General features: G+C 42.5%; 1 long non-coding RNA gene across 4 annotated transcripts in view; it reads right to left on the bottom strand.

The window, feature by feature from the left end:
• Window positions 1-14,394: 14,394 nt before the first annotated feature.
• LOC308476941 overlaps window positions 14,395-22,050 on the bottom strand; it is a 35,006-nt gene continuing 27,350 nt past the window's right edge. For 2 of the 4 annotated variants that reach the window (XR_013986240.1, XR_013986241.1), the window contains one exon: window positions 14,395-14,623. This is a non-coding gene — a long non-coding RNA (uncharacterized lncRNA). The remainder of the gene's footprint in view (window positions 14,624-22,050) is intronic. The other 2 variants (XR_013986242.1, XR_013986243.1) reach the window with 2 other exon arrangements.

Raw genomic sequence — 22,050 nt, 5'->3', positions numbered from 1 at the left:
ATACGGTAGCTCTGTATTACTGTCTATGCTGACACACAGTATCCAGGGTTTCAAAAATGAGTCTCTCCCAGGCCTACCTGGAGATCCTGGAGATTGAACTGGGACTTTCTGTAGGCAAAGCAGATGCTCTACTGCTGCTCCATGACTCTTTGCCAAATAAACAAATGCACACTTATTATTTCTGTCTTTCTGCCAATGAACACTCAAGGCAGTATACACTAAAACGGCTATTTAGCCAGTTGCAAATATGGGTATGCAGGCAGTGTGCAACAGAGATTTAGTGTGATACCTGCCCTTTTGAAATGGTAATATGAAACATAATTAAGTCCTTTGCAGATAATAATATGTATGCAATGTGTAGCCATAACTGGGAAGGGAACTGTACTGCTACCTTTGTATATTAACTTTTATGTGTGAGGGTCTGAAACATGCAGCGATGGTGTGCTGGGAGGCATAAATGTGGAAATAAACATTAAACCATTCCCAGTGTTAAGGACTGGGCTGGAAATACGGGCTGAAAAACCCGCAAGAAGTATCACTGAGCTTGGTTGTAGATAAGGTTGTAAGGAAGGGAGGAAAAATAAGATAGGGAGAATCATTTTATGGTATATGCCTCATGGGTGTGATTTGTATGCTAATTAAAAACCAAGTAGATGTTCACGCTTCAGTAAACATGTTTTAAATAACTGAGACAGAAATGAGAAAAAAAGAAGAATATTTGTTTGCTAACTGTGGACCATCTAAATCAATTCAAACTAAAGTAGCTTCTTCTCATGCATTTTCCTCACTGTCAAGTGATATCGCTGGAACGGATGCACCAGCACAGGATCAGATTCGAATGGGAGATTCTGTGTGATGTTTACCAAATGAAGAAAACAGCATTTGCATTTCTTGCACAAGACCTCAATGTGATTCCCCCCCCCCAAGCAATGTAAGCTCTTCATGGGAGGAATCCTCTACCTTAACCACTGGAAAAATATTAGGTACTATTTTTGATATATGTGTCATATCACAGGTGGGTAACTTGTGGCCCTTCAGATGTTGCAGACTCTCCAATTATCCCTATTTTCCAGGGACAGTCTTTGATTTACAGAATCTGTCCCGGTTTCTGATTTGATCCCTGAATGTCCTGCTTTTCCCTAGGATGCCTCTATTTTCATTGGAGAAATGTTGGAAAGTACAGTGGTACCTCAGGTTACATACGCTTCAGGTTACATACACTTCAAGTTACAGACTCCGCTAACCCAGAAATAGTGCTTCAGGTTAAGAACTTTGCTTCAGGATAAGAACAGAAATCGGGCTCTGGCGGCGCGGTGGCAGCAGCAGGCTCCATTAGCTAAAATGGTGCTTCAGGTTAAGAACAGTTTCAGGTTAAGAACGGACCTCCGGAATGAATTAAGTACTTAACCCGAGGTACCACTGTATCGTTACATACCCTCCAACATTTCTGAGATAAAAATAGGAACTTTCTATTACACCATCACCATCATCATTTTATTATTTATACCCTGCCTATCTGACTGGATTGCCCCGGCCACTCTGGGCAGCTTGCAACACATATAAAAACATTATAAAATGTTAAACATTTAGAAACTTCCCCATACAGGACTGCCTTCAGATGTCTTCTAAAGGCTGTATAGTTACTTATCTCCTAGGTTGCATAACTCTATACCCTCCAACATTGGATGTCCTATGGAAAAGCATGACATTCCGGGATCAAATCAGAAACCAGGGGGGCTTCTGTAAATCCGGGACTGTCCCTGGAAAATAGGGATACTTGGAGGGTCTGGAGTTATGTGACCCTCAAGCCAAGGAGATATGTAACTATACAACCTTGTCTTCTAAAGGCAGCCCTGTAGAGGGAAGTTTTTTTAAAAAAAGTTTAATGTTAATCATGTTTTTATATATATTGGGAGCCACCCAGAGTGGCTAGGGCAACCCAATCAGATGGGCAGGGTAGTCTTCTGATTCTGATTCTGATTCCTGATTCTGATTCTGATTCAGTAGGACGTCCCTGTTTTCAAAAGAGAAATGTTGAAGGGTATGGATGTTGGTAGTCTACAGCTCACATCATCCCTGACCATCAACCTTGTTGACTGGGGCTGATGGGATTCTGGAGCTCAGAAACATCTGGCCACATTTTAGTCCCCACTGCATTACATAATAAATAGGTCTGAGTCAATCCATGTTCATTTGGTGTTTGTTTCTGTAAGGGGCGGGGTGGGGACTGTCTCCTGGTTTAGACAGTTTTTGTGAACTGTTTTGATGCCCAGCAAACTTTTCCTCTTATTACTAGTGCTGTGCCGGAATCTGCCCTTCAATTTCTTGAACGTTTTCTTCCCCCATCAAAGAGACTTCAATCTTCCTGCCTCTTTCTCAAGGCACTTTAGAATTTCTTCGGAATTTAGGTGGGTGTGGGTTTGCGCTTATTTTTTTCATTGTGAAGAGTGTCCTTGAGTGGCCTGCGTTTTTGTATCCATTAAGGCTTTCTCCAACACTGCAGGCTTCCCAGATTGCAGTTCCTGAACTGAAAAAGCCCCATGGGAGGAGCATCCTCATGAGGTCTTTGCTTGTTTGAACTAGGAGAAGCAAAGCCAGGGAGGCTGGCTACCAAGCATGTGAGATAGGTCTGAACACGGATTTTGGCTTTCATGAGAAGTCCAGACCACCGCAGAGATGATTTGTTGAATGAAATAAATGACTCTCACAAACACTGCAGATGTAAGAGAAGTGCAACAAAAACCCTGCACACCTCTGCAATCTCTGAAATTTTCTTTCCTTTTTCATAATTTTTGAATACCATTTCCTTTCACATAAATTGGTGGAGGAAGAATGTTGGGAAGCACAGGAGAAATTTTCAGCACAACACTGCTTATTACTTTGCTTTCACAATCCTCAGTCTTGTTTTCCACAGCCTAATATTTAATCTTATTGGCTGTTGGCGCTCTCTCGCTCTTGCTCTGAGAAAAGGGGCACTGGGACATGGAATTAGTGGGGTCATATTAGAGTGAGAGAAGGAAGCCACGAATTGCCCTCTGGGTTAAAATGGTGTAACATGCCAACATTTCAGTACAGTCATACCTCTTGTTATGTTTGTTTCATGATACGTTTTTTCAGATTGCATCCCGCAGTGACCCAGAAGTACCGGAAAGAGTTACTTCCGGGTTTCACCACTCGCGCATGTGCAGAAGCGCAAAATGACATCACGCGCATGCGCAGAAGTGGAGAATCATGACCCGCACGTGCGCAGACACGGGTTGTGTTCCTTTCAGGTTGCGAATGGGGCTCCGGAATGGATTCCATTCGCAACCAGAGGTACCACTGTATTCTCATTTTTTTCTGTCCTGTGGGCCCTCGGTTTTCGAATGCCTCTGTAGTCGAACGCGGCTTCTGTTTTGAGTTTTCCATATTGAGGCTTCCATTTCCAGTTTTCGGTTTTGGAACTCAAACTGACATCCGGAAGGGATTACGTTCAAAAACTGAGGTACCACTGTATCTGCTTACACTCACTCACACACACACACACACACACACACATGCGGGTTCTTTTTAAAAGTTCCTCCAGATACATAGGAACATGTGGCTGGTAAGGGGCAGTGTCAGACCCCAACTGTAAAGTTACCATCCCATTAAAAACAACTTATTATTCTTATTATTATTTATTGAATTTTTATACCGCCCTATATCTGAAGGTTTCAGGGCAGTTCACAGAAAAGACCAACATATAAACCACAAGATCAGGGGTCGGCAACCCGTGGCTCCGGAGCCGCATGTGGCTCTTTTACACCTTTGCCACGGCTCCGGGGCGGATACTAGCGAGGGGAGGAGGCGCATTGTGCGCCCTGACACTCCCCACTGTGGTGGGCGCTGTACTGGCTGTGACATCGCATGGGGGCGTCACTTTCCCGCCCGCCCGCTACATTGTAAGGGGCATGTACACTGGTCACTGCATTGAAAGGGGGCATGTACGCTGGCCACTGTTTTGAAGGGGTGTGAAGAATACACACACACACAAAAAGGTAACTTGTTAATTTAACGTTTATTTCTATGAGGAGGAGTAATTCTGAGGGGTCAAACAAATAAATAATAAAAAAGTGACAAAAAAGTTATTTTTATAATGACGAGTTTTGCGGCTCCCAGTTTTTTTTCTTCGGAAACAGGTGCAAGTGGCTCTTTTTGTCTTAAAGGTTGCATACCCCTGCACAAGATATATAATCAGAATGAAAACAACAACCCAATAACACAACACCCCCCCAAAAAAAGAGCCACCCAAGGCCTGGTTAGAAAGGAACATTTTTGCCTGGCACCTAAAGGTGTATAATGAAGGTGCCAGGCAAACTTCCCTGGGGAAAGCATCCCACAGATGAGGAGTCACTGCAGAGAAGGCCCCTTTCTCATGTTGCCACCCTCTGCACCTCTCTGTTTTCAAAAGAGAAATGTTGAAGGGTATGGATGTTGCTAGTCTATGACTCACATCATCCCTGACCATCATCCCTGACCATCAACCCTGTTGATGAACTGCAACAGAACAGAAACAGTGCTGCATGCAACAGCTGCAGGAATGGGAAAGGATGCCTTCTTGCATACCTAGTTACAACCCATAATTTTTTAAATCTGGAATTCTAATATTCTATAGTCCAATATGGAAATTAATAAATGTCACCTTAAAGGATCAAATATGTATGACATCTGGTGGGATTTTATTTCCTCTGCTTCAGACTTAGGTGGAATCTAGACACATATAAAAACCACTTTAAAAATGCTTTTTTAAAAAAAGCGTTAAAAAAAATATCTTGAATTTTCCATAAGGCTCACCATTGCCATCTGGTGTCACATATTTTGCACTTAAAATGTTTTATTTTCAGCCGTATAGCTGAGTCCTTGGATACTCAACAATCACCATCCATGCTAGCTTGTGAAGTCTTGATTTATATTCTTGTGTGTCACCATTTCTTTTTCTTATTATTTATTGTTTGTTTGCTTCATAGATGGGTATAATATCCTGCTACTGCAAATTTTGGGCTGCTAATAATGTTAATAAAGGGGTTTTTTTAAGGACTGTTCTCATTGTTGGTACTTGTGTGGGAGGAGAGATAATTGCATTAATTTCAAATATACCATTTTGCTTTGAGAAGAAACGACCCGTAATGATGTGGCTGATAGGAACAATGTGGGTGAAATCCAGGTGCAAAGCAACTGGGAGCTTTGATCGGTATTAAAGAGCTAAAATCTAAACAGAGCTTTTTTGTTGTTGTTGACAGTTGGAGAACAAGAACCAGCAATTCTCAACCTTTACACAATATGCTGCATCGCTTATGCCTATTACTGCACCTTTATTATGTTCACACAGTTAAACAACAAGTTATTTCCAAGTAAAGGTACATGGGATTATAAAGTACAATCCTAACTGTTCTTATTTGCAAGCAAGGCCTTTGAAAACCATTGCAGCTTATTTATTAGTAAATACAGGTAGTATAGGGTTGCAAATCCCACTTTCTCCCTCAGTGGGACATAAACATCCTGGGGCAGTAATTCTAAGCACATTTTTGGGAGGTAAATCCCACGGAGAAAATGGGATTTACTTCTGAATTAATATGCATGGGTTAGTGTTCTTCATCTTTTTCCTGGGAGTGGAAGAAAGATGAATGGGTGAATGACCAGCTGATACAGGAGCAAAAAGTCCAGTCTGCACTCTTGAGGACAACTTTGCAAGAGAAGAAACTTTGCTATTCACCAAGTGAATAACCTGCTAGCATCCCTTCAGAAGTCCAGTTTGAATTAGGATACTCTGTACAAACTTGATAAATGCTACATGAATTCAAAATGGACTTTAAAACAGTTTTTTCATTGTAATATGTATGGTCTATGTCAGGCACCCCCAAACTCAGCCTCCAGATGTTTTGGGACTACAACTCCCATCATCCCTAGCTAATAGGACTAGTGGTCAGGGATGATGGGAACTGTAGTCCCAAAACATCTGGAGGGCCGAGTTTGAGGGTGCCTGGTCTATGTTCACTATTTGTATGGTGTTTTGTTATTTGAGATATCACAGCTCTAAAAGTTTTGGTTCCTGCAGTTGGTTGTTTTTGCTGTGAGGATTGTGGGCTCTATTCTCAATATGCATAGGATCATGCTGCCATGTTGCCACTAGCAACAATTCTTATTAATAATGCTTACACAAGCATTAGTGTTACTTACAACAACAACAACAACAACGTAGATCACTTATGTTTTTTATCATATTGCAGATGTGCAGCTAGGAGATTAGGGCTTACCTAGGAACATCCAGTGGGCATTTGGCTGAAGCAAAATGCAAATCAGAAACTTCCTGGTTCACAGCCCAGTTTCTTTCCCACTATATTCCTCCTCTCTTTCTCTTGCACTTGCATTTTCTAAGCAAATAACTCACAGGGGCCATAGGCCTCTTTGTTGTTTTCCTCACAGCACAATAATCCCATACAAGCAGATGGACTGACTCTTGCAATAAATAATGTTGAGGAGAGACTGGAGCAGTTACACAATTGATGTTCCAGTGTCTGCTCCTGCTTGCAAGTTCATTTAAAAAGGACCAGTAAGTTTGTTGGCGCCTTTGTTCTCCTGGTGGAATAGAATGCAAGCCCAAAGAAATGATGATTGAAAGTGAAGTTTCAGAATTATAACACACCAGAGAAAAAGAAATAAAAGGGGAAATTATGGCTGCTGGCTGGATTAGTGCCAGCCCTGAAAACCAGCCAATTTTCTGGCATATTTCTGCCTTCTGGTTACAATGCAAATGGCACAAGTTGACCTCAAATTGTTCATGTTTCAACAGCTCCGAAAATCTACTTTAAAATGGGATGTCGTACTCTGTAGTGTTATGCGGCATAATGTGTGGTGAAGTGACCAGCTCAGTCATATGGGACATATCACAGCAGGAGTAGTCAGCCAAAGAAGCAGTTTTCCATTAGAGGAAATGTTAGCTTCAAAGCATCTCCTTTTAAATGTGGATTTAAAAATGGAGCGTCTAGTGCAGAAAGCTCCGCTATAAAAAGTCACTAAAATTCACATTTGGAATTGGCCTTGGCATGAGCTAAACAGCTCGAGTAGCTTCTGCAAGAGAACTGAACTGACTTGGGAGGGGTGTCAGAGAAAATCCCTAGCTTTAATCTTGATCATGGATAGGCAAACTAAGGGCCAGGGGCCAGATCCAGCCCAATCACCTTCTAAATCCGACCTGTGGACACTCCGGGAATCAGCGTGTTTTTACATGAGTAGAATGAGTCATTTTATTTAAAATGCATCTCTGGGTTATTTGTGGGGCCTGCCTGGTGTTTTTACATAAGTAGAATGTGTGCTTTTATTTAAAATGCATCTCTGGGTTATTTGTGGGGCATAGGAATTCGTTCTTTTTCTCTCTCCAAAATACAGTCTGAGGGACAGTGGGCCGGCCCCCTGCTGAAAAAGTTTACTACCCCTGATCTTCTGATTGTCATAATATACCCTATGGAGGATGAGGGTGAGGATGGAGTGGTGACAGAGGTAGAATGCTTATCTTTACTCTTCCCAGCCATATGTTATCTTGGAAGTAGGACACCTGGTGAGGGCTTACTAATATGGCAGTGTATCGCAGGTAAAATGACAGCAGAGGGAATAGTTGATTGAATACACTGAAGTTGGTTGGGTACAGCTGGGGCAGTCTAGAGTTTTGCCTGCATAGTGAAATAACAGCCTGAGAAATTTGTAATTCTCAGTAGTCTAGAATGTGTCAGTTTTTATAAACAGCTAACGATTTACATTTGAGTTCAGAAATGAGCAAGTAGCAGCTCCGTGCATTGCAATTAAGAGCTGGCTGTCACCACTATTAGGATTGAGCTCCAGAATTTCCCAGGCTCCTTCATAATTCCTAGGACCACTGGAGACTGGTTGGTGGGTGAAGTTGGTGGCGACACATTCTCCTTTAATGGTGGTGAGATTGAAACAAGAAGTTAATTGTGCCAATGAGTGAACTTAGCAAGAAGATAGGAGATCTAGCATCAGTGGCATAAGTGTGTCTACAAGATTGCGACTACAGCGAAATCAGTTCTGTCTAGCCCCTTCCAGATCTTTAAGGAGAAATCGTTTACTTTTGGGGTAGACTGGAAGGAAAATAGCAATCCCAGACAATCTGTCGTTCTTTGGAGATAAAAGGGAAGAGGGGAGAAAAGTGATAATCAAAAGTGAACATCCACTTGACAAAGGACAGTCGCACTCCCCCCCCCCCCATGTGAAAGGAAAACAATTTCTCCAGCGAGTTGGTACAGAAAAGAACAGGGCACAACAGGGGTGGAAATGCAGGTGGATTATTCCAATTTGAAAAGCATGTCACATTGGCTTCTTGCTACAATGAGGTGCTACTCTCCTTTCTCCAAGCTGCCGAGGCTGGCGTTCTTTTCAAACTGGAAATCCATCCACTGCATATTAGAGGGATCTCTAGAAAAACATGGAGAGGGAAGAAAGGGCCAAAGGCGAGTGGAAAGACTTAGACCTGTATGATGAATTCGTCTCTTCCTAATTATTTCCAGCTTACTCGAACCCCATTTGAATGCTTTCTTTGCAGCTGCTGTGCACTGCAGTTCTGACAATGGGCTGGGTCACTTCGCAGTGAGAGCTGTAGATTGCAGGGGAACTTCTTTCCCAGAGGGCTATGTGAAATCTGGTGTATTATTGCCTGCAGATCTTTCTGCCTCATTAAAAAGTGACATGGCTGGATTGGGATGCTAACACACAAAGGCAGATATGTCTTTTCTTTTTCTTTTTCTTTTTCTTTTTCTTTTTTTTTTTTTTGGCAAGAGAATGATTTTCCACATGGTTTGCTCACAACTTTATATGAATGCCCAGCACTTCCCATTTAAAGTGCTGCCCAGCTTGCACTGACTTGTTATTGTTCCCCATCTCCATGCTAACCAGCTTGCATGGTGCATTGTGTATTGCATAGTGCATGGTGCTAGCTTGGTTTTTAGAGATTTGGTGTCTACCCAGGCCAAAACACACCAAGTAGCTGAACCAGATAGTACATTTATTCAGTGACCCAAAACATCTGCTGGTGATCAAATAAGCCTGATGACCTCTGAGGGTAATGCCCCCTGATAATCCTGACGGTTTTTTCCTAACAAGGAATCATTTTCCAGCTCACACAGAATTTAATAATGCTCATACTAGTGAACCTCAAAATGTTCTGTTGGCTCTGCACTGAACTTTCGTTTGAAAGCTAGATTAAAGACTCTTGTCCCATCAGAGCTAATGCTAAACTGGCAGTTCAGGGTTGTATCCAGTGGTGCCCTTTGTGCTGACTGAACCAGCTGAGACTTCCATCAGCAGAAAGGGCCCCTTCTCTTGAAGGCCCCCACATAACCTCTCATGCTGTTCTGAAAGGCTCACCAATCATATGAGGCAGGTTTGGGGAGCTGCAAGGGGGATGGAAAAAATGGGCTTCTACTATTGTTTCACTGGTAGAAGCCCCCACTGGGTACAGAAACATCATAAATATGATTGATGCAATTGGATGCAAGCCACAGGTTAAATGGATTTCAGATTAAGGTAAAATATTGTAACTGGTTACTTGATTATATTTTTGTTCTCTTGATTTCTGTAATTCTTTTACATTTATAAATGGAAATTAATAAATATGTAATTATATATACAAAATAAAGTACACATTTTTCCAGAATGCCTTTAGTGCATCTAAGAGGGATGCAGGGAGGGGAATCTGAGTTAGCAGCATCAGGGAAAATATATGAGTGAGAGCTTAACAACAGAAATTCATTTTTTTTCAAAATACAGAAATATTGCTAGGGATATTCAACTTATTTTTCTATTGTTCAGTCAAGTGTTTCTTGCCTCCCCACTGAGCACATCGTGTTCAGTCCTCAATGCAAATAGATTCAGTTCCAATTCATTTCATCCCCATGTTTTACTTATTTGTATCCAGCAGAGCCTTTCTTCCGAAGCCAGATATCAGTTCCCTTTCCTTCATTGCTTTTTAGTTTTTCATTTCTTCATTTGCCCGCTGCAGAGGTGAATGAGACAATCTATCTGTCAATAAGGTAGATTTGAATAAAATGCTATTTATTTGGAATGATAATAGCAAATGCCATTAAAACTTCATTTAAAAAGAACTTGCGTGGGGCGACACTGATTAGTTTTGACCTTTGGAAATGGCCACACCAGTCATGGCTGATTTTATTATGTAAACAAACCCCAAGTATATCTTTTCTGCATTCATCTTCTTCCTTTTTTTATATGTGCTAAGGCTCGTTGCTATCCAGATCTTCTCTGAGTTGGATACAACCTATAGATTGCTAATCATCCACTTTAGGGTATATTTTATATGAGATGTTCTAAGGACTCATCAAAAAGGCTATGCAGAACAACTGTATGACGAGTCAGCTCATGGTAGTTCAAATCTTAGTGGTCCTTTCTGCATTTAGAGGTCACAAAAGTCAGCCTCAGCCATCTATACTGGGCTGGTTGTAGTCTTTAGTTGGTGGAGCAAGAGCATCTCTCCCCTCCACCACACAGATAATATTACATGCCATTCTGGCATTCCATACCTCTACTGAATCACCTAGCTCTTTGACATGGATAGTTATCCCCCTTTTTTAAAGGGTAGGAATTGGTGAATGGGGCATCAGCATTATCAGATGTCCATTTGGAGTGCCCACAACCATGGGCAACACCCCCCTATCCTGCTGTAAACAAAGTGGGTAACGTTTTGGGCAATGCTTTTAAGGGGGCAGGTAAAAGTATTGAAGTTTTGGAATTTAAGATTGATGGCCTGCCAATTTCAAGGCATCCAAACAATTTATCCTAACACCCTCCATTGGGACAGATTTCCTTCAATAGTTAATATTTTAAAATAGATCATATAGTGTTTGTTTGTTTGTTTGTTTGTTTGTTTGTTTGTTTGTTTGTTTAAAATCTAGAATTTATACACTGCTTGATTGTAAAACAAATCTCAAGGCAGCGTTATCCAATGACTATCCATATTTCCTACACCACCATTGTGCTGTTACTTATGATTATCTTATTGCCATCATTGGAAGTGTCCTGTGACAATCCAGTCTGACTTGTGGCTTAGTCTGGCATCGCATATCTTCATGATGCTTGGGGGAATCCTCATCTACATAAACCCACCTGTGTAACCAATCAAGTACCTGCATTCATTTTTATGAAGGGCCTTATCTGCAGTGTCCCCAACATTGTGCAATGATCTGCTGGCTGGTAAAAACATATGTGTTCATGTGGGCATCCCTGGGCACTGATCCTTAGTACCAACTTTACTGAACTCTGGATATTTCAGTTCATGTTTTATTGTTATTTTATTGTACTGTTTTTGTTTAGTAAACCTTGTTATTTTTCCACAATGAAAGGTGGGACTATAAATAATTCTAAACAATAGAATGAAACTAGATTGTGGATAGTATGGGTACTTCTTTCGCCATATTTAGTCAATAATTTATTATCCACTTTGTTCCTATGGCCTTCATTGCTCCATCCTAGACAGCAGATCCATCTCAATTTAGGACACTTCTATTTAAATCCAGACTTAGTGTCTTTCTTTTGACAAATGACTAAGAAGTTGGAAGAATGTGGAGAGCTTTCCTACAGAGTTTGGGGATTTCTTATCACCATAAGAGTCTGGGCAAATGTTAGCATAATATGATAAAGTGCTTGGAAAGTTTGTGGTTCCTCTACCCCAACCAGGAGATTGCTTCCTTGTTTTTCATTAGCTTAGATTTTCTGCCTCTCTCTTGTGCCCCAACTTCCTCCCATCAGAAATGACACCCTCCCTGTGGAATACCCTCCCATCAGATGTCAAGCAGATAAATAACTATACAACTTTTAGAAGACATCTGAAGGCTGCCCTGTATCAGTAAGTTTTTAATGTTTGATGTTTTATTGTGTTTTTATATGTGTTGCAAACCACCCAGAATGGGTGGGGCAACCCAGACAGATGGGTGGGGTATAAATAAAAAAGTTGTTGTTGCTGTTTACAGCAACGCATAATGATTGAGTGCCCCTGCCCTCCCATTTTGGCTTCATTTTGGGAGCCAGTGTGGTGTAGTGGTTAAGAGGAGTGGACTCGTAATCTGGTGAACCGGGTTCGCTTCCCCGCTCCTCCACATGCAGCTGCTGGGTGACCTTGGGTTAGTCACACTTCTCTGAAGTCTCTCAGCCCCACCCATCTCACAGAGTGTTTGTTGTGGGGGAGGAAGGGAAAAGGAGAATATTAGCAGCTTTGAGACTCCTTTGGGTAGTGATAAAGCAGGATATCAAATCCAAACACTTCTAATTGGACTTGGAAAAACAGAGCTGGAAAATAACCTAGGTAATTCTGAGCCCACTTGTGGGCCACATCGGAGGTTGCCATGCCCTCAATGATGTTGTCCAGGGCATAACAGAAACACAACCCTCTCTCAGTGAGCTTCCTTATCAAGGAGATGCATAAAGATAAGTGTTGAACAGAATTAGAGCTCAAATGCAAAGATTATGTAGTCAAAGTGCTATACACTGAATGTGTGGATGATACTGCTTGGACTGGGGACTTCTTGACTGGCTCCATCAGCTTGACCATCAGGCTTCCAATCCAAAACTAGATAATTTCTGCCCTGCCAGTTTATCATCCCCTGCCTGATACTGCTACCACTACTGAGAGCCTGTGTGGTGTAGTGGATAAGAGCGGTAGTCTCGTAATCTGGGGAACCGGGTTCGCTTCCCCGCTCCTCCACATGCAGCTGCTGGGTGACCTTGGGTTAGTCACACTTCTCTGAAGTATCTCAGCCCCACTCACCTCACAGAGTGTTTGTTGTGGGGAAGGAAGGGAAAGGAGATTGTTAGCTACTTTGAGACTCCTTAGGGTAGTGATAAAGCGGGATATCAAATCCAAACTCCTTCCTTCCTTCCTTCTCCCTGACCCACAAAACACAATCCCTCCATCTTCCCGGGTGCTCCTAGGCTTAAGGCCCAGTGCATGCATACCTGAGTTGGCAAGAGATTTGTGCATGGTATAAGCACATGAAGTGGAATTCAGTGTAGCGCTAAGTGGGGAATGCATGTGGAGAACTTGGTCCACTTGTACAATTGGATTTTTCCATCCTTTTCTCCAAGAAGGCCACTTCCGCCTAAGGTATTGGCAGTTAGGCATTGGTATTGTTCTGTAGATGGAAGAGGGGAGGTAGCGCCATCACCTGCCCCAGATATTGAAGGGTAGTCCATTAAAGGATTTGGGGGGTTATGGCCCTGTCCGAAGCCTAAGGAGGTTAGGGCCCAAGGCATGCCCCCTAGCAGTGACCCCAGGGGTGTTCCTAGTTGATGTGCATCAGCAGCACTCCCCCTACTGGTGGTTAACCCTTCCCGGACTTCAAGCAGATGGGCTGGAGTCAGATATAGTCTGTTAGGACCAATGCCTAAGCCAATACCGCTCTTCACCTGTAACCAATAAAGTTGTGGCCTTTTTTTAGCCCATTAACCTTAATAATTGTGTCATGTGTCATTATTTCCACCTTGGGGGGGGGGGTCGGGAACTCGCCACACAACATGCTCCCTTATTCCATGTACACAACAGCTTAGTTGAATCCTGCCCATTGAGTCTGACTTTTCACAAATGTCCAATTACATTTTTTAAAAAAATGGCTTCCATGGGATTGAGTAATCATGCAAAGTCCCCAACCTACAAGCGACAGAATCTCTTTAGTGGACTGGGCAGAGGGCACCCATGTTGCTCTACCATCAGGCAAAGTTTATTGGTGATCCATGCATATAGGAACTGAGCTTTGGTGATAGAGCATCATGTGATCATGTAGGTGATGTTTGCACCATTCAGTGACCACTCTAAGGAATCAAGCAGCCTTGAATCCCTTTCTCAATGAAAAAAAATTACCCAAAGCTCCCACCATTTGGATTTCAATAAAAAGTTTCTTTTTTCTTTTCTTTTTGCAAAACTGCCCCCCACCCCCTCGACCCGCCACCCTGCAGATCAGCACTAATTGGAGGTGACATGAGATATATCCCGTCCTTGGTCCAAATGTCTGGAAAGGAGAGTATCTATTGTGCTTTTATGTTTATGCCTGTCCTAAATAATAAAGGAAAGGGGAGTCTGACAGCCACAACACTATTATCCCAGTGGGAATCCCTTGCAAATAAGATAGAAGATAAAGCTGTTTTTTGTTTTTTTTTAAAAAAAGGCAAGGAATAAAAAGGATAAAACAATACAAGTCTGCAATACTTTTACTGAAAGTTTTTTTTTTCTCCTTTTTAGTATATTTAATACACTGTGAAGAAAATGCATTCTTGCTGAAGGACATTTCCTAGATCTGAAAATGAGAAATTAAATTGCTCCATGATATTTTGATCATTATCAGGTTGGAGACAGTTGCTAAGGTTTTATACTGAAATATCCATTTCCCACATAATCCCCTCTGTCCTTTCATCTCTTCAAGCAGATCTCTCCTTAGCCTTGTGGCTTCTTCTTTCAGGAAAAAAAAAAGAGGGGAAGAATTTTGCATTTAGAGTTAAGCTTTAATGGAAGATTTCATCTTCTTCAGAGTTTTCAGAGGCTTCTCCTCCACCCCCACTTACATAACTGTTGGGCATCCTGTTGATGAATCTAGAGAAGAAGCAGAAAGGAGTGGAGGGGTGTGGAACTGGGAAAAAGAGTGATGAATAAAGACAGGGGTGAAGAGAAGAGGGCTATTAGAGACTGCTCTGGTTCAGTTTGTATTTTGATGCAGACTAAACTAATCCACATACCCTCAACCACTGCATGCAAGTAATACTAAGTTGGACAGAGGGCCTCCACAAGTAGAGGTCACCATGGGGACATGGTATATTACAAAACAGCTGCCATGGGCATTTGGCATAACAGAAAATGGCTGCTGCGGGGTTGCAGCATAATCTTCATAAGATGCCAAATCAATTTATTTTTTAAAAATATTTGTATTGGATTTTATATTTTCATCATTATCACAAGCATGTATAATACAAAAAACAATATCGAAATCCCCCTCCCACCCATGACTTCTCCCAACTTCATCTTCTGGTTTGTTTGTTTTTTGGTACATTTATTTCTTCTGCTTATTTTGTTATTCTTAATATTGCATTCTCTTATTGGAATTTTTAATATTCTTAGCCTTCTAACCTCTTGTTCATAATTTCTATTTTATTTTTCATTGTAAGTGTTTAATCAAACCCTGCTAATGAGTCCATTTCTTTATAATAGTTTTGTAAATAACACATAAATGGTTCCCAGTCTAATTTTTTTAAGTCTCTATTGTCTTTATCTCTTAATCACCCGGTTAGTTTCACCATTTCAGCGTACTCCATCGTTTTTTGTTGCTGTTCTCCTTGGTTGGTACCTCATCACTTTTCCATCTTTTGGCTAGTACAGTGGTACCTCGGGTTACATACGCTTCAGGTTACATATGCTTCAGGTTACAGACTCCGCTAACCCAGAAATAGTGCTTCAGGTTAAGAACTTTGCTTCAGGATGAGAACAGAAATCATGCTCCGGCGGCGCGGCGGCAACAGGAGGCCCCATTAGCTAAAGTGGTGCTTCAGGTTAAGAACAGTTTCGGGTTAAGAACGGACCTCCAGAACAAATTAAGTACTTACCCTGAGGTACCACTGTAGTATCCTAGCCACAGTTGTGGCATACATGAAGAATTTCTTCTTCTCTATAAGATGCCACATCTAAAAGGGCAGAGAAAGAGACGGGACCACAAAATGATGCAGGCACAATGGGGAGAAAGACACTTAGATCAGGATGTCTGAGTTTTAAGGGAACTGCTATTTATTATTCTACTACTGAAATTGTACTTGAAATGGTTTTTGATCAATGGGTGCAGCACTTGTTGTTTAGGGGGGGCATGGAGATGAAGGAGGGCAGCTGGGATTTATTGAGGAGGGAATGCTCACCAGGTATAGGTTTTTATCTGAGCTGGGGGGAAAGAGGGCCTTAGAACATTGCCTTTCCTTTGAGGTGGGCTTTTTAAGACCCCAAAGTTCATGATTTGGCTGACTCTTCCCAGCATTTCCAGATGATTCTGGGATAAATTGAGCTAATATAAGGCTGTGTCCTCTTCTGAGAGGTTGTGCAGTTTGGGCCCAATTGAAGAAGTGTATGAATAAGCACCTGAAAAGATAGGGAAGAGGTAGACCTGTTCAGGGAGGGGAGGCCACCAAGAACATATTGTCCAACTCCAACCCCTTGGAATTTGAATTGGCTAGTCCACAAATCCACTAGCTTCCTGTGTTGCTAGAGGCAATTGTGCAAGTTCTACCTCATGTACGACCTGGCCAGTACAATGTATCCTAAATCAAAGGGGAAGATTCCATGGCTTCCCTCAGCCTATTAATTGTGAGTAGATTTTTCTTCCTCCTAACTCAGTGTGAATAATGAAATGGCTCAATCACCAATGCTCATAGGAAGGACTTCTGGACGTACCGATGGCCACGCTCCATTCAATTACTTCTAGGGCGAGCTTCCTCACACTTCTACTTTATCATCATCCTTCAAGGAAGATAATGAGCATTCCCCCCCCCCCCCCACTTTCCCAAAGTATTTAACTTGTCAGCCTAGCATCATTACAACAGTTTTGAGGAGATCAATGGGAGCAAATTAATCTTACTGGTACAGTATAATAAGGTTCAAAGCAATTCTTGCCTTCAGAGGTTTCTCCAAATTATTCTTTTGATGTAATCGCTATTTAGGCCAGTGGCTTGAAGGGACTGATAAGGGGAAATGGTGGATTGCTCTCCCAGTGGTTTGTGCTAAATATTCCTAAATAGAAACAGCTCACTAGGTCAACAAGCATATTTTATAGCTCGGATTATACACTGATACCTTTCGTTAAAGAAAAAGCACATTAAATATGACTAGTAAGAGCTAGCGCGTGCGTGCACACACACACACACACACACACACACACACACAAAATAAGGATGTTTTCTTTCAGGATACTGCTCTTATGAGCCAAATTATTCCATGTTTCTGCCACAACATAAACCATGTACAGTTAACATAGGGAAATCACAGGGGGCTCTTCCAGATGTGCTTCTTATTGTGCATTATTCCTGACTTGTTTGCGGGGAGATTAGATGATGCTGACAGCTTAGTGAGCATTCATTCTGATTTGTTTGTAGGGAGGTTAGATGATGTGGCCTCAATGCAAGTGTTATGCCATACCTTCCAGTGCATCCCCCCTTTCTTTAACACAGTAAATCTGAACTTTGGGGGAAGACCGTTTCTTACACAAAAACCTCCCATTCTTTAGTGGATTGCACCCTGAATTTATGGGTATGTGGTTGAAACCCACCCAAAAATAGTGGACAGTCTGGAAGTGCTCAAGATTTGGTGAGAATGGCAACTAGCTTAGTGTTGTCTCTTTCTTTTATGAGACTAGGGAGAAGGACCCTAAGCAATGGTTGCGTGGCAAGACCCTCAAGCCAACCCCCATTAGCATAAAGAAATTCACACAGACACAGAATTTTTGTTTAAGGTTATTGGGCAATTTTTTGGCCACAACTTTATTGATTACAGGAAATAGAGCGGTATTGGCTTAGGCATTGGCAAAAGACTATCTCTGACTCCTGCCCCCTTTGCAGGAAGTCTGTAAGGGTAAACCACCCAAAGGGAAATTGCTTCAGGGGAACCCGCCTGCATCTCCCCTGGTGTTCCCAGAGGCCTGGCATGGCCCTAGCCCCTCAAGCGGACTTCAGACAAGATCCAGGCCCCAGATTCCTTTAATGAAATACCCTTGAAATGGAGGGGCAGGTGATGGCCGACCTCCCCTCCTCCACTCAACAATAAGCCAATGCCTAATCGCCAAACCTTACAAAGTTGTGACGATTGCTAAGAGGTAGGCAAAAACCAAGTGGCCTGTACCAATTCGCCAAATGGAAAAATTCCTACCCGGTCCCCAACCCAAGAAGGGCAACCAACCAAAGTCCAAAGCAAGGCCAAAGGACACTTAAATTAAAGGGAGGGTGGGCGGGTGTTTAGCAGCATGAAGCAGGTGCTTGGCACACATCGTGCTGCTGCTTTTATACATTCCCCCACGATCACCCATTCAAATTGATTGGGCAATAGCCCTGGGTGATCATGGTGCCACCCTGCATGAGGGTGATGGCTCCACCCACGCCAGGGTGGGGGGGACCGGGTTAGGAGCCTGCCCGCAACCAGGACCATCTATTAAGATGATCCCACCTATTAGTCGTGCTATACATATAGAACTAAGGGAAGCAGAGCAAAGCATTCTGAAACCTTGATCCTATGAATGGTGTTAATCCATCAGCTCAAACTGGCTGAAACCTTACATTACCTTTGGTGGTTTCTGATTCTACTCGCCACCCACTATTTCTGCTAGGAAAGCACCTTTTAAACCTCATTCTTTCCAAATAAAGATTTCTTTAATGAAGTAGGGTTTGTTGTATGCAAAGTAGGAAAGATAAGATTGTTTCCCAAATTGACGGCCCTGGGCTCAAGCACTCGTGAAATGTTCCCGCTTTGTACCTGGTAATTCAAAGTCTCTGGAAGATCCACTCTTGGAAAAGATAAATTGGAGCTGTTTTGGTTGGGCTAATTGAAATCACCAACCTCCCAGGGATTTGCTTCTCAGCATTTCCCTAGATAAGCCAGGGTGCCACAGCTTTCCATCCACATGTCTCGCTAAAATGCCTTATCTCTTGCATATTCCAATTGTCAATGTCATTAAGGCTTTGCTCGTTTCAGGAAAAAACTCGTGCTGGATAAGTAAATCAAAATGCACACAAAAACCAGGCACTTTAATTACTTCTCCAGGAATGTGCCAACTTTACAAAAGAAGGCAAGGATGCTACAAGATCAACCAAGAATTGGTTTGAGAACTTTCAGGGTGAAGGGATCTCATTTGCAAAGCAAGAGCTGATATAGCAGCAGAGTGACAAAGAGGGTGTGCTCTCTGCTGTGGGAAGAGTGGCTTGTTCAAATCTCTCCTCAGCCACAAAGGGAGCTCAGTGGACAACAGGGCATTGGCAGAGCACCTGCTTTGAATGCAGAAGGTCCCAGGTTCATTCCCTTGCAGGTCAAGGTTTAGCTGGGAGTATGCACCCAATCTGAAATATTGGAGAGTGGCTGCTAGTCAAGTGAAGCTTCCAATGGTCTCACTCGGTATAAGGCAACTTCCTATGTTCCCACAAGCTAGTTGAGGGTGGGGGAAGTGAGCCATTATTCTTCTCTCAGCCTCATTGCTTCCTTCCACTTTTAGAAAGAGAATAAAAATGTTGATGTACAGGCTTGCTGCAAATATTACCAAGACAATTGCTGCAAAACACTCTAAAGGTGACTGCACCAAGTTCAAAGTTCTTGTGTAGGCATACAAAGCCCTGAATAACTTGGATCCAAGATATTTAAGGACCGCCCGACCCAATCACTGAGGTCATCCAGAGGCTGATCAATCCCCAAGTTATAGAAGCCCAACAGGCCTCAGTCAGAAGTTGGGCGAATAGTGCTGCTGGTCCCATGCTGCAAAACACTCTGCAGTCAGAGATTCTGCAGGCATCCTTGCTTTTGGCTTCCAGGTGTCTCTTGAAGACTTTATTATGCCAGCAGGCCTTTGCAATTCAACATGCATGCCCAGCAGTGCTCTAGAATCTTGTAGAAGGCAAGGAGTTCTGGGTCTGCTCCAGAAATGCTAATGTCTTAGCCTTTTTCTGTTGATGTTCATGTGCTCTATTTATGTGCCTCATCACTAGAGGCCTTTCCCATGGCACCCCATTTTCTGAAGCTAGGAAGGGGATGACAGCGACTGAGTGGCAGTACAGTGGTACCTCAGGTTAAGAACTTAATTCGTTCTGGAGGTCCGTTCTTAACCTGAAACTGTTCTTAACGTGAGGTACCACTTTAGCTAATGGGGACTCCCACTGCCGCCGGAGCACAATTTCTGTTCTCATCCTGAAGCAATGTTCTTAACCCGAGGTAGTATTTCTGGGTTAGCAGACTCTGTAACCTGAAGTGTTTGTAACCTGAAGCGTTTGTAACTCGAGGTACCACTGTAAATGGAATAGGGGAGCAAGTACTATTAATTTAGCCTCCCCCTGCTCCATTGTCTCCACTGTCTTTGCTGCCTTCTTTTATGGTAAATAAGGGTTCTCTCCCTCCTGTTTACAATCAGCCTTTCTGATTGGTTGCTGTCAAGCTGGCTTGCCGACCCTCCTCAGAGCCAGCTATGCAAAACTGTGTGCCCCATGAGCCTCCATCAATCATTTCTGCTGTATACGTTTGACTTTTCCGAGCAATCTGACAAGGGGAACAGGGAGGAAGAAGTGGATGAAATAAGAAGCATGGTGACAAATAAGCCTGAGTAAGTGTAGCTCTTACCTCAAGGCTGGCTAACCTTTCGGGGGGCCAGGAGCTGTATTTGTTCTTGGCAATCAGTTGGCAGCTGTATGCTTATAGCAACTGTGGCTATCCTGACACACACTCGGATATACAAGATACATGCATGTGGTTATCACCACCTTCTGGCTCTTCAGATAATCAGTCCAGTGAATGGGAAGCAGACAGCTTCCAATCCCATTGTGGGGCCGTGTTTAACTCTTTCTGCCCAGCCCCATGCTGTTGGGAAATAACTAAATGAAGACCAATTTAGTCCTGCAGTCCCATGTGTGGGGAAAACTTCAAAAGAAAAATGGCTGACTGCCCAAATTCTAAATAAACTCGGGGCTTGACTCACTTTCTAGTCAAAAGAGCCCCCAGCAGAGTTTAAAACAAAAATATGTGCAGCATTTGCAAATCACGGGAAATACAGGTTGTTAAACTTTGAAATGTCCCCACAGGAAGCGCTTACAAATGTGCTCCCCTAACTTTAACTGGATGCACCCTTCCATTGCCTGCTAGTGCAAGTAGCTTATATCCTCTTAGCACACACACCCCATAATTGTATTTCATAAATAAATAGCAATTATCATTTCCACCACGTTCTTATGAACTGCTTCCTATTCAGCAATTTTCATATTGCTGACAAATAACCATCCATCTTATTTTTGAGTGGCCAAATGCCTTTGGCCTGCCCTAACATTTGTCAGTTGACATGCTTTCTAAATGTCTAGTCAATCATTTCTCAGTTAATGTATCTCTATTCTGAAATAATTTATCAAGCAGATCAATGGTTGCAAGTCACTGTGTACCCCGACAATGGGGTGTTCTGTAGATTGTTGTTTGTTCCAATAAAGTACAAAAGAGATGGTTTTCCAGGGGACAGCAGCAGGGTAAAGATAAAACCACTCACACCTGTGCTTTCTAGGCATGGGACAAGCAGAAATGTAGATGAGCCCTAAGCTGAAGTCATTTTAACTTGGAAACAGAATGGTATGGAGTGGGCTATCAGTGGATGGGTCCTATTCTCTTGTACCATTTAGCAATGGATAGAGATGGGACCTTAATAAAGGACCTTATCTGGGCCTGGCACACAGCTAGCACCCACATTGACATGCCTTTAGAACATTTGTCATTGGGCAGGCTGGTGAAAGGTGGTCTCCTGGTGCTCAGGGTTCTTTATTGGTCCAATCTACTTAGGAAGTAAGGTCAAAGCTTAGTGATGTTGTAAAAGGGAAACGGTTGTAAGGAGTCAAACGGTATTAATATGCTCAACATGCCAACTTGTATCCTGTGTTAGCTGTTCTTTATTATGTAACTGATGGAATCTCAATGAAAAGAAAAAAGGAAGGAGGGAGGGAGGGAGGGAGGGAAGAAGGAAGGAAGGAAAGAAGGAAGGAAGGAAGGAAGGAAGGAAGGAAGGAAGGAAGGAAGGAAGGAAACTATGGGGAAAGCATAGCTTTAACTGCTAGTAAAACACACGTCCCACCACTGTATCCCAAGGTCTGATCTAGAAATGACAGATTAATAGCTGCATAACAGGATCTTGATGCCCACAAATATATATTTTTAAAACACACACACACAAGCTGGCAAGGTATCTAGGTCCCAGCATGATCTTGATGATGAAATACAAAAACCTGCCAAGTTAAATATCAATCTATAATAATTATTTTTTAACA

Source organism: Podarcis pityusensis (genome assembly GCF_964106645.2).
Source record: "Podarcis pityusensis genome assembly, chromosome: 5".
Taxonomy (NCBI): Eukaryota; Metazoa; Chordata; class Lepidosauria; order Squamata; family Lacertidae; genus Podarcis; species Podarcis pityusensis.
Note: the sequence above shows the minus strand (reverse complement) of the source record. Positions and strands in the feature narration are given on the sequence as shown.